This window comes from Scyliorhinus canicula, chromosome 10 (genome assembly GCF_902713615.1).
Source record: "Scyliorhinus canicula chromosome 10, sScyCan1.1, whole genome shotgun sequence".
NCBI lineage: Eukaryota > Metazoa > Chordata > Chondrichthyes > Carcharhiniformes > Scyliorhinidae > Scyliorhinus > Scyliorhinus canicula.
In genome coordinates, this window is record NC_052155.1 from 109,640,189 (window position 1) to 109,653,249 (window position 13,061).

General features: G+C 43.4%; 1 protein-coding gene across 1 annotated transcript in view; it reads left to right on the plus strand.

The window, feature by feature from the left end:
- Positions 1-13,061, plus strand: part of prex2 (phosphatidylinositol-3,4,5-trisphosphate-dependent Rac exchange factor 2) — a 624,716-nt gene that overhangs the window by 498,874 nt on the left and 112,781 nt on the right. The gene's annotated exons all lie outside the window — the stretch shown is intronic.

Consider the following 13,061-nt stretch of genomic DNA (forward strand, 5'->3'; position numbering starts at 1 on the left):
CTTTCCAAGGCCAGCACATCCTTCCTTAGATACGGGGCCCAAAACGACTCACAATACTCTAAATGGCGTCTGATCAGAGCCTTATATAGCCTCAGAAGTACATCCCTGGTTCTTGTATTCTAGCCCTCTTGACATGAATGCTAACATTGCATTTGCCTTCTTAACTGCCGACTGAACCTGCATGTTAACCTTAAGAGAATCGTGCTACATTAGAAGGAGCGATAGTGGAGCAGGAGATAAGGGATGCAATTGGGAGGATGCAGTCGGGGAAGGTGGCGGGGTCGGATGGGTTTCCGGTGGAATATTATAAAAAATTCAAGGATAAGCTGGCACCCCTGATGGTGGGGATGTTTGAAGAGGCGATAGGGAAGGGGGTGTTGCCACAAACTTTGGGGCAGGCATTGATTTCCCTGTTGCTAAAAAAAGATAAGGATCCGTCGGAGTGTGGATCTTATAGGCCCATATCACTTCTGAATGTGGACGCAAAAGTATTGGCGAAGGTACTGGCAGGTAGGCTGGAGGAGTGCCTCCCGAAGGTGATAGGTGAAGATCAGACGGGGTTCGTGAGAGGGAGGCAGCTCTTCTCAAATGTTAGACGGGTATTGAACGTCGTTATGGCACCAGCAGAGGGGAAGCAAACAGCGGTGGTTATGGCATTGGACGCTGAGAAGGCGTTTGACCGGGTAGAATGGGGGTACTTGATGGCAGTTCTGGAGCGGTTTGGGATTGGACCAACATTTGTGAACTGGGTAAAGCTACTATCTCAGGAGCCAAGGGCGACTGTCCACACAAACAACATCAGCTCGAGATACTTTTCTCTCCACCGTGGGACTAGGCAGGGATGTCCTTTGTCCCCCCTGCTGTTTGCACTCGCGATTGAGCCGTTGGCCATCGCATTAAGAAGTTTGGGGTATGGAAATAGTGCGGGTGGGATAGAGCATAGGGTGTCCTTATATGCCGATGACTTGCTGTTATACATGTCAGAACCGAGTGTGTCGATAGGGGGAATATTGGAGCTGCTTCGAATGTTTGGGTCTTTTTCGGGGTACAAACTAAATCTAGACAAGAGTGAGTATTTTGTGGTGTCTCAGCCGGGGGTGGGATGGCTGCCATTCCGTAGGGCAGGGACTCACTTTAGGTACCTGAGGGTGCAGGTTGCCTGGGAGTGGGGAGGGGGGAGGGGCTCCGCAGGTACAACATTTCTAGTTTGGTGGGGAGTGAAAGCTGATCTGGCAAGGTGGGATGGTCTCCCTCTGACCATCTGACGACTGGCAGGTCGGGTACAGGTGGTTAAAATGAACGTGTTGCCGTGATTTCTGTTTATTTTTCAATGCCTACCGATTTTCCTGCCAAAGGCTTCTTTTCAGAGAGATTGAAGGAAGGATTACTTCATTCATATGGGGAGGGAAGGTGGCCAGAGTTAGAAAGGTGCTGCTACAGAGGGGAAGGCAGGCAGGGGGTGTGTGCCTTCCGAACCTGATGTATTATTACTGGGCGGCGAATGTGGAGAAGGTTCAGAGCTGGATCAGAGGGGTTTATTCCCAGTGGGTCAGGATGGAGGAGAGTTTGTGCAGGGGGTCGGGATTATAAGGTCTAGCAACAGTGCCGCTCCCGATGGCCCCGGGGAAATACTCAGGAAGTCTGGTAATAACAGCCTCATGGAGAATTTGGAGGCAGTTTCGCCAACACTTCGGGTTGGGGCAGGGTCAAGGGAAATGTCGATTCGGGGGAACCACAAATTTGAGCCAGGGAAGTGGGATGGAAATTTTCGGAAATGGGAGGATAAGGGGATTAAAAGATTTGTTTCTTAGGGGTCGGTTTGCAGGATTGAAGGAGCTGGAAGCGAAGTATGGGCTGGAGCAGGGGGAAATGTTTAGATACATGCAGGTTCGAGATTTTGCCAGAAAGGAGATACAGAGCCGACCTCCACATTGCTGGAGGAGGTGTTGACGACAGGGGGACTGGAGAAGGGGGTCGTGTCAGCTGTTTACGGAGCTATTTTGGAAGAGGAGAAAGCACCACTGGAAGGGACCAAAGCAAAGTGGGAGGAAAAGTTGGGAGAGGATATGGACAAGGGGTTCTGATGTGTGGTGCTCCGGAGGGTGAATGCCTTCACCTTATGCGCGAGGTTGGGGCTGATACAGCTGAAGGTGGTACACAGAGCACACCTCACGAGGGCGAGGATGAGCCGATTCTTTGAAGGAGTAGAAGATGTGTGTGAACATTGCGGGGGGCCCCGCTAATCAGATTCATATGTGTTGGTCCTGTCCAAAGCTAGAGGATTACTGGAAGGAGGTTTTTAGGGTAATTTCTAAAGTGGTGCACGTGAAACTGGACCCGGGTCCCTGGGAGGCCATATTCGGGGTGTCGGACCAGCCAGGGCTGGAAATGGGTGCGGAGGCAGATGTTGTAGCTTTCATCTCGTTAATCGCCCATAGGCGGATCCTGATAGTTTGGAGAGCAACCTCTCCACCCTGTGCCCTGGCGTGGCAGGAGGACCTGTTGGAATTCTTGACTCTTGAGAAGGTTAAGTTTGAACTGAGGGGAAGGATGGACTGAGGGTTCCACAATTCATGGGCATTATTCATTATTCACTTTCAAGAACTGGATAATATCGAACATTAGTTGGGGCAGGTGGGTTGAAGGGTTGGGGGGAGGGAGGCTGTGTGAGTTAATGGCGACTATGGGTGATCCCTAATTCCTTTTTGTGTGACCATGCGGGCTAATGTTTGGGGTTGGTCGGAGGATGGGATAGTTGTTATTGATATGGGGATTGGCATATTTGTTACTGATTATTGTTTATTGCTGGTGGGTGTAAATTTGGGAGAAAATGTGAAAAAGGAGGAGCATAAAAAATACTAAAAAAAACTAAAGAGAATTGTGAACAAGGACTCCCAAGTCCCTTTGTGCTTTGAAGTAAAAAAAACTCACCACTATTCTTAGAATTCCCCCGTACCAAAAATGGTCAATAAGACATTCTAAATGGTGAACAGGAATTCTCACCCCCTGATTCCTATGCAGACTTAGATGGGTGCTATTCGGGTCAAACTATATTTTCAACTTTTCCCCCGGTATATCCCATATCTTCATAGAAGAATTTTATCTACTTATTACTTAGTAGCATCAATCCTGGGTCCCGCATTGCTAAGTAAGTAAAGTAGACTTTGTAATAACCACTGTTTCAGGTTAAAACTTTAAGTTATTATATTATTATATTTTTTCTTTTAAAAGATGCAATCACTGCCTTTACAAAAAAGTAAAAAGATCCTGCTTCTGGATTCCCCTGGTTGGTTGAAAAGACCTTCAGGTCCACCTTGACAATCTCTCTTCTTTAGCTTTTGGTCTTTCTCAGATGGGTTTGCTGTTCCGCTCGGTTTCTATGCTCTATCCTTCCCGTGACCGAGGGCACCTATAAGAGCTGACTCTGCTGGTTGTCCCCTTTTTTTAGGGTTTATATTCCCCTTCTAGCAGTTATTAAGTTTTTACGACATTATCGTAAAGTAACTTTATTTTAATCTTGATTGTACAAGGTACCTTTACTCTGAATTGTTTCTAATTATGTATTCATATTGAACATGACTACAGCTCATCGATCTCTGATTACATTGTTTCCTTTGTGATGTTCAAAAGTACTTTGATCCCAGAGGAGTGCTACATCTGGTGTCTGGCATTTCTAAAGTTGCTTTATTGTCAAATAGTGCCCCCAGCTCAGAACTCTGACTCCAATTTGGGTCTAACGTGTGTTCCCATGGACACGTTGTCTCCAGCTTCCCATATTCACCTGCTGTCAGCAGAATTTCACACCTAAACCTTTGTCACCAAATTCAACTAAAATTCCTAGCCATTCTTTTCTAGCTGCTTACTAAAATAATTAACTTCAAAGAAGGTGTGAAATATTGCTTTTTTCCATATAACTAAAAATTCAATCTGCTGTGACTTAAACAACATCCATCAGTTTTGCAGCTTGAATAGTCACAAGCTGTTTTATTAGCGCCTGTTTGATAAAGGCTATCTGCATTTCAAAACCTTCTTTTGCAGTTGCTGTTAACCCTTCGCGGATTTTTCCCTACATTCTCTCATGTAGCCTTAGGTCAGGTATTGCCAGACTTCCATGTTTCAAATGACATATTTTCCCATTTTTTCTTTTACAGCCTCTGATTTCCTAAGCATTTCCCCATTTAGAAAATAGTCTACGCCTAAGTTCCTCCTTCCACAGTGCATAACCTCACACTTTTCCACATTGTATTTAATTTGCCACTTCATTGCCCACTCTCGTAGCTTGTCCAAATCCTTCTGCAGCCCCCTTGCTACATCAATACTACCTGTCCCTCTACAGATCTTTGTATCATCTGCAAACTTAGCAACAGTGCCTTCAGTTCCTTCTTCCAGATCATTAATGTATATTGTGAAATGTTGTGGTCCCAGCACAGACCCCTGAGGCACACCACTAGTCACCAGCTGCCATCCTGAAAAAGACCCCTTTATCCCCACTCTGTCTTCTGCCAGTCAGCCAATCCTCTATCCATGCCAGGATCTTACCCTTAACACCATGGGCTTTTAACTTATTTAACCGTCTCTTATGCGGCATCTTGTCAAAGGCCTTCTGGAAATCTAAATAAATCACGTCCACTGGTTTTCCTTTGTCTAACTTGCTTGTTATCTCCTCAAAGAACTCCAACAGATTTGTCAGACACGACCTCCCTTTAACAAAGTCGTTCTGACTCAATCCTATTTTACCATGCACTTCCAAGTGCTTTGCGATCTCACCTTTAATAACAAACTCTAAAATCTTACCAATGACCAAAGTCTGACTAACCGGCCTATAATTTCCTGTCTTCTGCCTCCCTCCCTTTTTAAACAGTGGTGTTACATTCGCCACTTTCCAGTCCTCTGGGATCCTTCCTGCCTCCAGTGATTCCTGAAAGATCATCACCAATGCCTCCACAATTTCCTCAGCTATCTCTTTTAGGACCCTGGGTGTAGTCCATCCTGTCCAAGTGACTCATCCACCTTCAGATCTTTCAGTTTCCCCAGAACCTTCCCCTTAGTAATGGTCACTGCACTCACTTCTGCACCCTGGTTCTCCTGGAGCTCTGGCATCCCACTGGTGTCTTCCACCGTGAAGACTGATGCAAAGTAATTATTCAGTTCGTCTGCCATTTTTTTTGTTTCCTATTATTACTTCTCCAGCCACATTTTCCTGTTGTCCAACGTCTATTTTTGCCTTTCTTTTACCTTTTATATATTGAAAAAACCTCTTCCTATCTACCTTTATGTTACTAGCTAGCTTGCACTCATACTTCATCTTCTCCCCGCTTATTGCTTTTTGCATCCTTGAGACATATCTCGTAGCACTCGTGCCTTCCACACCTTCAGGCAAGCTGACCATACGCTGATTCTGCCTTCTAGCTCTGTTCTTCTGCTTCTCGACCTTTGCCCTGAAGAACTTGCAAACGTCCCCCAGAAGCCCCACCTCCTCCTCCTGATACTTCTGGAGGTCTGGTATCTCACTGCTGTCTTCCACCATGTAGACTGATGCAAAGTAACTATTTAGTTCCTCTGCCATTTCTTTGTTTCCTATTACTACTTCTCCAGCCTCATTTTCCAGTGGTCCAATGTCTATTCTTGCCTCTCTCTTACCTTTTATATATTGAACACTCTTGCTTTTTTTTAAATATTACTAGCGAGCTACAATCATTTTTTAACTTCTCCCCCCTTATTGCTTTTTTAGTTGCCCACTGCTCGCTTTTAAAGTCTTCCAAATCCTCTGGCTTCCCACTAATCCTTTCCACCTTGTATGGTTTTTCTTTTGCTTTTATGCTGTCCTTGACTTCCCTCATTAGCCCTGGATGCCTCATCCACCCCTTCGCATGTGTCCTCCTTGGGATGAATTTCTGTTGTGCCTCCCAAATAACTCCCAAAAACTCCTGCCACTGCTGTTCCACTATCTTCAATGTGAGGCTCCCCTTCCAATCAACTCTGGCCAGCTCCTCCCTCATGTCTTTGTAGTTATCTTCATTTAATTGTAATATCGTTACATCTGATCCTAGATTCTCCCTCTCAAATTACATGGTAAATTCTATCATATTGTGGTCACTGCCCCCTAAGGGTTCCTTCATCTTAAGTTCCCTAATCAGGTCTGCCTTGTGTGCTCCGGTTTCCTCCCACAAGTCCCAAAAGACGTGCTTGTTTGGTGAATTGGACATTCTGAATTCTCCCTCAGTGTAACTGAACAGGCGCTGGAGTTTGGTGACTAGGCGTTTTGCACAGTAACTTAATTGCAGTGTCAATGCAAGCCTACTTGTGACATTAATAAAAAGATTTTAAAAAAGATTACACATCACCAAATCTAGAATTGCTTGTTCCCTTGTGGGCTCTGTCACAAGCTGCTTCAAAAAACCATCTCGTAGACATTCCACAAATTCCTTTTCTTGGGAACCACTACCAACCTGATTTTCCCAGTCCACCTGCATATTGAAGTCCCCCATGATTATTGTAATATTGCCTTTTTTACATGCCTTTTCTATCTCCTGATTTATTTTCTGCCCCACATCCTGTCTACTGCTAGGGGTCCTGTACATAACTCCCATCAGGGTCTTTTTACCTTTGCGATTCCTCAACTCTATCCACACAGATTCTATGCCTTCCGATCCTATATCGCTCCTTGCTATCGATTTAAGTTCATTCCTTACTAACAATACAACCCCGCCCCCTTTGCCCATCTGCCTGTCCTTTCAATAGGACACATAGAACATAGAACGATACAGCGCAGTACAGGCCCTTCGGCCCACGATGTTGCACCGACATGGGAAGTCAAAAACTAAAGGCCATCTAACCTACACTATGCCATTATCATCCATATGCTTATCCAATAAACTTTTAAATGCCCTCAATGTTGGCGAGTTCACTACTGTTGCAGGTAGGGCATTCCACGGCCTCACCACTCTTTGCGTAAAAAACCTACCTCTGACCATATCCTTGGATATTTAGATCCCAGCCCTGATCCCCTTGCAGCCATGTCTCTGTGATGCCCACAACATCGTACTGGCCAATTTCAATATGCGCAATGACCCCATTTACTGTGTTTTGTATACTGCGTGCATTTAGGTACAACACCCTCACTTTTCCCGATAAAGTCAATAAAATACTGCAGACGCTAAAATCTGAAACAAAAACAGAAAAATGCTGGAAAAACCCAGCAGGCCGGGCAGCATCTGTGGAGTGAAGAGTTAACATTTTGTCTGTATGAGTCTTCTTCAGATGCTGTCTGACCTGCTGAGTTTTTGCAGCATTTGTCTGTTCCTGTGAACTTCCCTCCTGCCATAGTCCTCAACTTTCATTTTTCTTTTGTTTTTCTCCTTTCTCTCTTCATTCCCACTCTAAGCTCTTCTTGTGCATGAGACTGATCTCCTCTATCATCGATCCTATCCTCGCTAAACTGCTGACCACCCACTGTTCCCCCCGGCTGATGTTTGCTGAAGATAGCAGAGGGAACTACAGACCAGTGTTTCTCACGTCAGTGGTAGGGAAACTATTGGAGACATTTCTGAAGGAGAGAACCTATCTCCATTTGGAGAGGCAAGGTTTGATCAGGAATACTCAGCATGGCTTTGTCAGAGAGAGGTCATGCCTAACAAATTTGATCGACTTTTTTGAGCATGTGACCAGGTGTGTAGATGAGGATAGTGCAGTTGATGTCATTTACATGGATTTCAACAAAGCCTTTGACAAGCTCCCACATGGGAGACTTATAAAGAAGGCAAATGGGATATAAGGTAACTTAATAAGGTGGATTCAAAGTTGGCTTTGTTGTAAGAGACCGAGTGTGATGACAGACAGCTGCTTTAGTGACTGGAAGCCAATGTCCAGTGGTGTACCACAGGGATCTATGCAGGGTCCCTTATTCTTTGTTCTTTATATAAATGACACATGTGACTATGTGGGGGGTAGGATCAGTAAGTGTTCGGATGACGCAAAGGTTGGCCGGGTGGTTAACAGTGAGGTTGAGTGTCTTGCGTTACAGGAAGGTATCGATGGGGTGGTCAAATGGGCAGAAAAGTGGCGAATGGAATTTAACCCTGAAAAGTGTGAGGTGACATTTTGGAAGGTGTAATGTGACAAGGAAGTATTCAATGAATGGTATGACACTGGGAACCTTGGCGTGTTTTTCCATAGATCTCTGAACACAGATGGCCAGATTAATAGGGTGGTGAAAAAGGCATATGGCATATGTTGCCTTTATCAACCGAGGAATTGATTACAAAAGCAGGGAGGACATGTTGGAGTTGTATAGAACTTTGGTGAGGTCATAGTTGGAGTACTGTGTGCAATTATTAACCACATTATAGGAAGGATGTGATTACACTGGAGGGTGTGGAGGTGATTCACCAGGATGTTGCTTCGGATGGAACATTTAAGTTATGAAGAGAGGTTGGATAGGCTTGGATTGTTTTCAATGGAGCAAAGACTGAGGGGAGACCTGATCGAACTGTACAAGATTATGAAGGGCATGGGCAGGGTGGATAGGAAGCAGCTGTTCCCCTTCGTTGAAGGGTCAGTTACTAGGGGACACAAGTTCAAGGTGAGGGACAGGAGGTTTAGGGGGAATATGAGGAAAAACCTTTTTACCCAGAGGGTGGTGATGGTCTGGAATGCACTGCCTGGGAGGGTAGTAGAGGCTGGATGCCTCACACCCTTTAAAAAAACCTGGATGAGCACTTCATACGTCATAACATTCAAGCCTATGGGCCAATGGCTGGCAAATGGCATCAGGTAGGCAGGTAAACTAGGCGGCATGGTAGCACAGTGGTTATCACTGCTGCCTACGCCGCTGAGGACCCGGGTTTAATCCCAGCCCCAGGTCACTGTCCCTGTGGCATTTGCACATTCTCCCCATGTCTGCGTGGGTTTCACCCCCGCAACCCAAAGATGTGCATAGTAGGTGGATTGGCCACTCTAAATTGCCACTTAATTGAAAAAAAAAAATTGGGTACATAAGAACTAGGAGCAGGAGGAGGCCATCTGGCCCCTCGAGCCTGCTCCACCATTCAATGAGATCATGGCTGATCTTTTGTGGACTCAGCTCCACTTTCCGGCACGAACACCATAACCCTTAATCCCTTTATTCTTCAAAAAACTATCTATCTTTACCTTAAAAACATTTAATGAAGGAGTCTCAACTGCTTCACTGGGCAAGGAATTCCATACTCTAATTTTTTTTAAAAGGCAGTCAGGTAAGGTGTTTTTCATACATCGGTGCAGACTCGATGGGCTGAAAGCCTCTTCTCTGCTGTATTATTCTGTGATTCTGATGATGGTTCTCTCTCTTTTGGTGCTATACCTCAATCCTTTCTATCTGCGTCATCATTCCCTTTCAAATAACACCCTTGATCCCACCGTTCTTGCAAGCTCTTGCCCATTTCTCCAACTTACTTTACTCTCCAAAGTCATCAAGTATGCTGTCACTTCCCAAATCCATCTTTCCTGGAATTTAATGTTTGAATCCATCCAATCTGGTTTCTGCCCTGCCACAGTACAAATCAGCTCTTATCAAAGTCACAGGTGACATCCTATGTGCCTGTGACATATGTAAATATTTTCCCCATGTCCTTCTCAACCTGTCTGCAGCATTTGACTTGTTTGACCACACCATCCTTCTGCTTCTCTCTGCTGTTGTACAGCTGGGTGGGAATGCACTCGCCTGCCTCCATTATGACCTATCTAGTTATAGCCAGAGAATCGCTTGCAATATCTTCTTTTCCTACTCGAACACCATTAGCTCAGATATACTCCAAGGATCTATGCTTGGCCCCCTTCTATTTCTTACATACATTATCCAAAAGCACCGTTAGTTTTCATTTGTATACTTGCGGGTACCCAGCTCCACTACACCACCACCTCTCTCGACTACTCCCGCTGTTAAAGTATCAGACTGCTTCTCTGACACCATTTCTGTGCTTCACAGCGCTAGGGTCCCAGGTTCGATTCCCGGCTTATGTCACTGTCTGTGCCGAGTCGGCACGTTCTCTCTGTGTCTGCGTGGGTTTCCTCCCGATGCTCCGGTTTCCCCCCACAAGTCCCAAAAGACGTGCTGTTAGGTAATTTGGACATTCTGAATTCTCCCTCCGTGCACCCGAAAAGGCGCCGGAATCTTGCGACCAGAGGCTTTTCACAGTAATTTCATTGCAGTGTTAATGTAAACCTACTTGTGACATTAAAGATTATTATTTTTTATTTTCTTAATCCTAACATAAGCTTCCAACCACATATTCACGGCATCATTGCTCACTGGCCTCCGTAACCTCGCCCAACTTAGCCTTGCCTCGGCCCCTTGCTGCAGAAACCTTCATTCATACCTTTGTTACCTCGAGACTTGACCACTTCAATGCACTCCTGGTTGGTCTCCCACATTCTACCCTCCGTAACCTTGATGTCATCCAAAACTCTGCTGCCTGTGTCCTTGTCGCATCTCATCAAACCCTGTTCGCCTGCCTCCTTTGTGCTTGCTCAATTACAATGACTCCCAGTCAAGCAACGTCTTAGGATTTTAAAATTCTCATCCTGGTTTACAAATTCTATCATGGCCTTGTGCCTTCCTATCCCTCCACCAACACCCCAACCCTCTGAAATAGCTACATTAATCTAGTCCTGACTTCTTGTGCATTCCCAATTTTAATTTCTCTACCATTGGTCGTTGAGCATTCAGCTGCCTGGGGCTTAATCTCTGGAATTTCCTTTTGAAATCTCTCCAATTTAGTACATCTTAGTTTTATTAAGATGCTCCTTTAAACCTACTTCTTTGATCAATCTTGTATCATCTGCCTCAGTATTACCTTCTGTTGTTCAGTGCCTGATTCTGTTTTGTAACACTCTTGTGAAGTGTCTAGTGATATTTTATCACTTTAGAGGCACTATATAAATATTTTCTGCCTTTGTCAATCCAAATAATGGCCACATGATTTAAATAATGCGGCATAGTCAATTGTGCTGCAGTGCATACACTTAACCACTGATAGAAGGAGTAGAATGTAGAAAGTCCCACATTATAGATAAAAGAGTAAATGACATAAGGAAATTAAGAAATGCTGCCAAAAAGTTCAGAAGAATGACCCACAGTAAAAGTGATAGGTATATGAGATAATTGTGTGAAATGCGAATACAATATTGTGCAGAAGCAGCCATTTTAAAGAAAAGCAACAATGTAGCATTTAAAATCAGCCAATTATCTCATATTGTTCTATGTGGACATAACTGACAGCTACTGCACATTGCTATAAATGGATGTCCCAATTAGCCTACTTTGTTAGAAATGCCTATATATGGAGGCTGCAGAGGTAGCGTTTGCTTCGTAATTTCACAGAAATATATTGCTAACCTAAATTTAACAGACATTTTGTGATACAATTCAGAAAAGAGGTAATGATGCTTTTACAACCGCTAGAATAAACACATACTCTTGCCTGCGCCCGAACAATAGAGTGAATTGGTCGGAAAGAATTTCTGGTTAAATGAAGAGATCTACCATGAGGATCTGGTGAAGTCTCGCAACACTAAAACTCAGTAGAAATTTGGGTTAAACGTCTCGGATACAAATAAGAATCTTCTTTTGCCTCTACTTGATTACAATCAAGAGAAACTTCAATCTATTCTCAATAAAGTCCGGCTAGCAAAAGGACTTAAAGAGAAATAACTTATAAATAATTTAACTTTCAAAATAATACAGAAATGGTTTCTTGCTTACGGCAAAACAGCTTGCATTTACTTCAAGAGTTAGAATGGAAAAGTGAAAATATGAAAATAGAGATAGCGAATAGTCAGATCAAAGTATAGAATGATCCTGGAATAAAGATGGCCGTATGGACCATCATGTTTAAGGAGAATTTTATCAGTCTGAAGCCATCTATCTACACTTCTACGTCATCCTAATTGGTTTCGGTGAGAATCAAATACATTTGATTCAGTGGTTAACTGTCAACCCTCAATGCTTTTTCCATATTCTGGATAATGATGCCTTCATATTACTATGGTGCTTACTTTGACCTTGATCTCAATTACTGGTACAGCTTATTTCTTAATGTCAAACTGACTTTGAAAATCTGTTTATTAGAACAATAGCTTGTTCTAAAATGTTGTTTTAATCTACAATTAGTTTATGCTTGTGTCAGGCTTTTGTGCTTCTGTTGAAGTTATATGTTTTGTCATGGCCTGAGGTTATGAGTACTGAAATTCTTATTTTAAAATGGGTATGAAAACTGGGCTTTAATGTTTACATTAAAATAGCCTTTTTACCTATCAGAGAATAGTAAATCCCCTTCAGTCTGCCCTTTTAAATATGTGAGATATATCACAATAAGATAAAACAAAGGAATAAATGTAACAGGATAGGTAAAAGCGTGAAGAAGAACTCATTCATATTGTCATTGCAGTTTTCAATAATAGGGCAAGCTTTGCATTATAAGCATTAAAGCAAAAAATATTATAATTCTTAAAGAATCATTATTATAAAACAACAATTAATCGATTAATCAAATTTGATTCTACTGATTCAGTATTAATCTATTAGCAATATGTTAATAATACAGTCAAATAATTGATTGATCAGTAACATTTAAACAATAATATTGCAGTTCTATTTCATCTAATGGTGGTGCAGTGGGGTTAATGTGAATCATTCTGACTGTTAGGCCCTTGTGTTTAGTGAATAGGCGTTTAATGCATTTGATCACCAGGAATGTAATGTAAATGATAAATCCTGCTACACAGAAGAGAAAGATTAATCTTACTGTGGACATTCCTGTGGATCCCAACCACCCGCAAAGTTTCTCTCAGATAGAGGTATCTGAGGGTGAGTCAGGTTTCTTGACTTCCTTTTGAATGTGTGCTGCCAGATCTTTAACTTCCTTTGAGTTATCTGGGATGAAAGTGCAACACTCCGCACCAATCAGGGCACAGGTGCCACCTTTATCAGCTAGCACATAGTCACGTGCCGTTCGATTTTGTAATACCACGGTTTGAATTGCTCACATTTCATCAGAAATTTTATCTAGGGCAGTGGCGGTGTA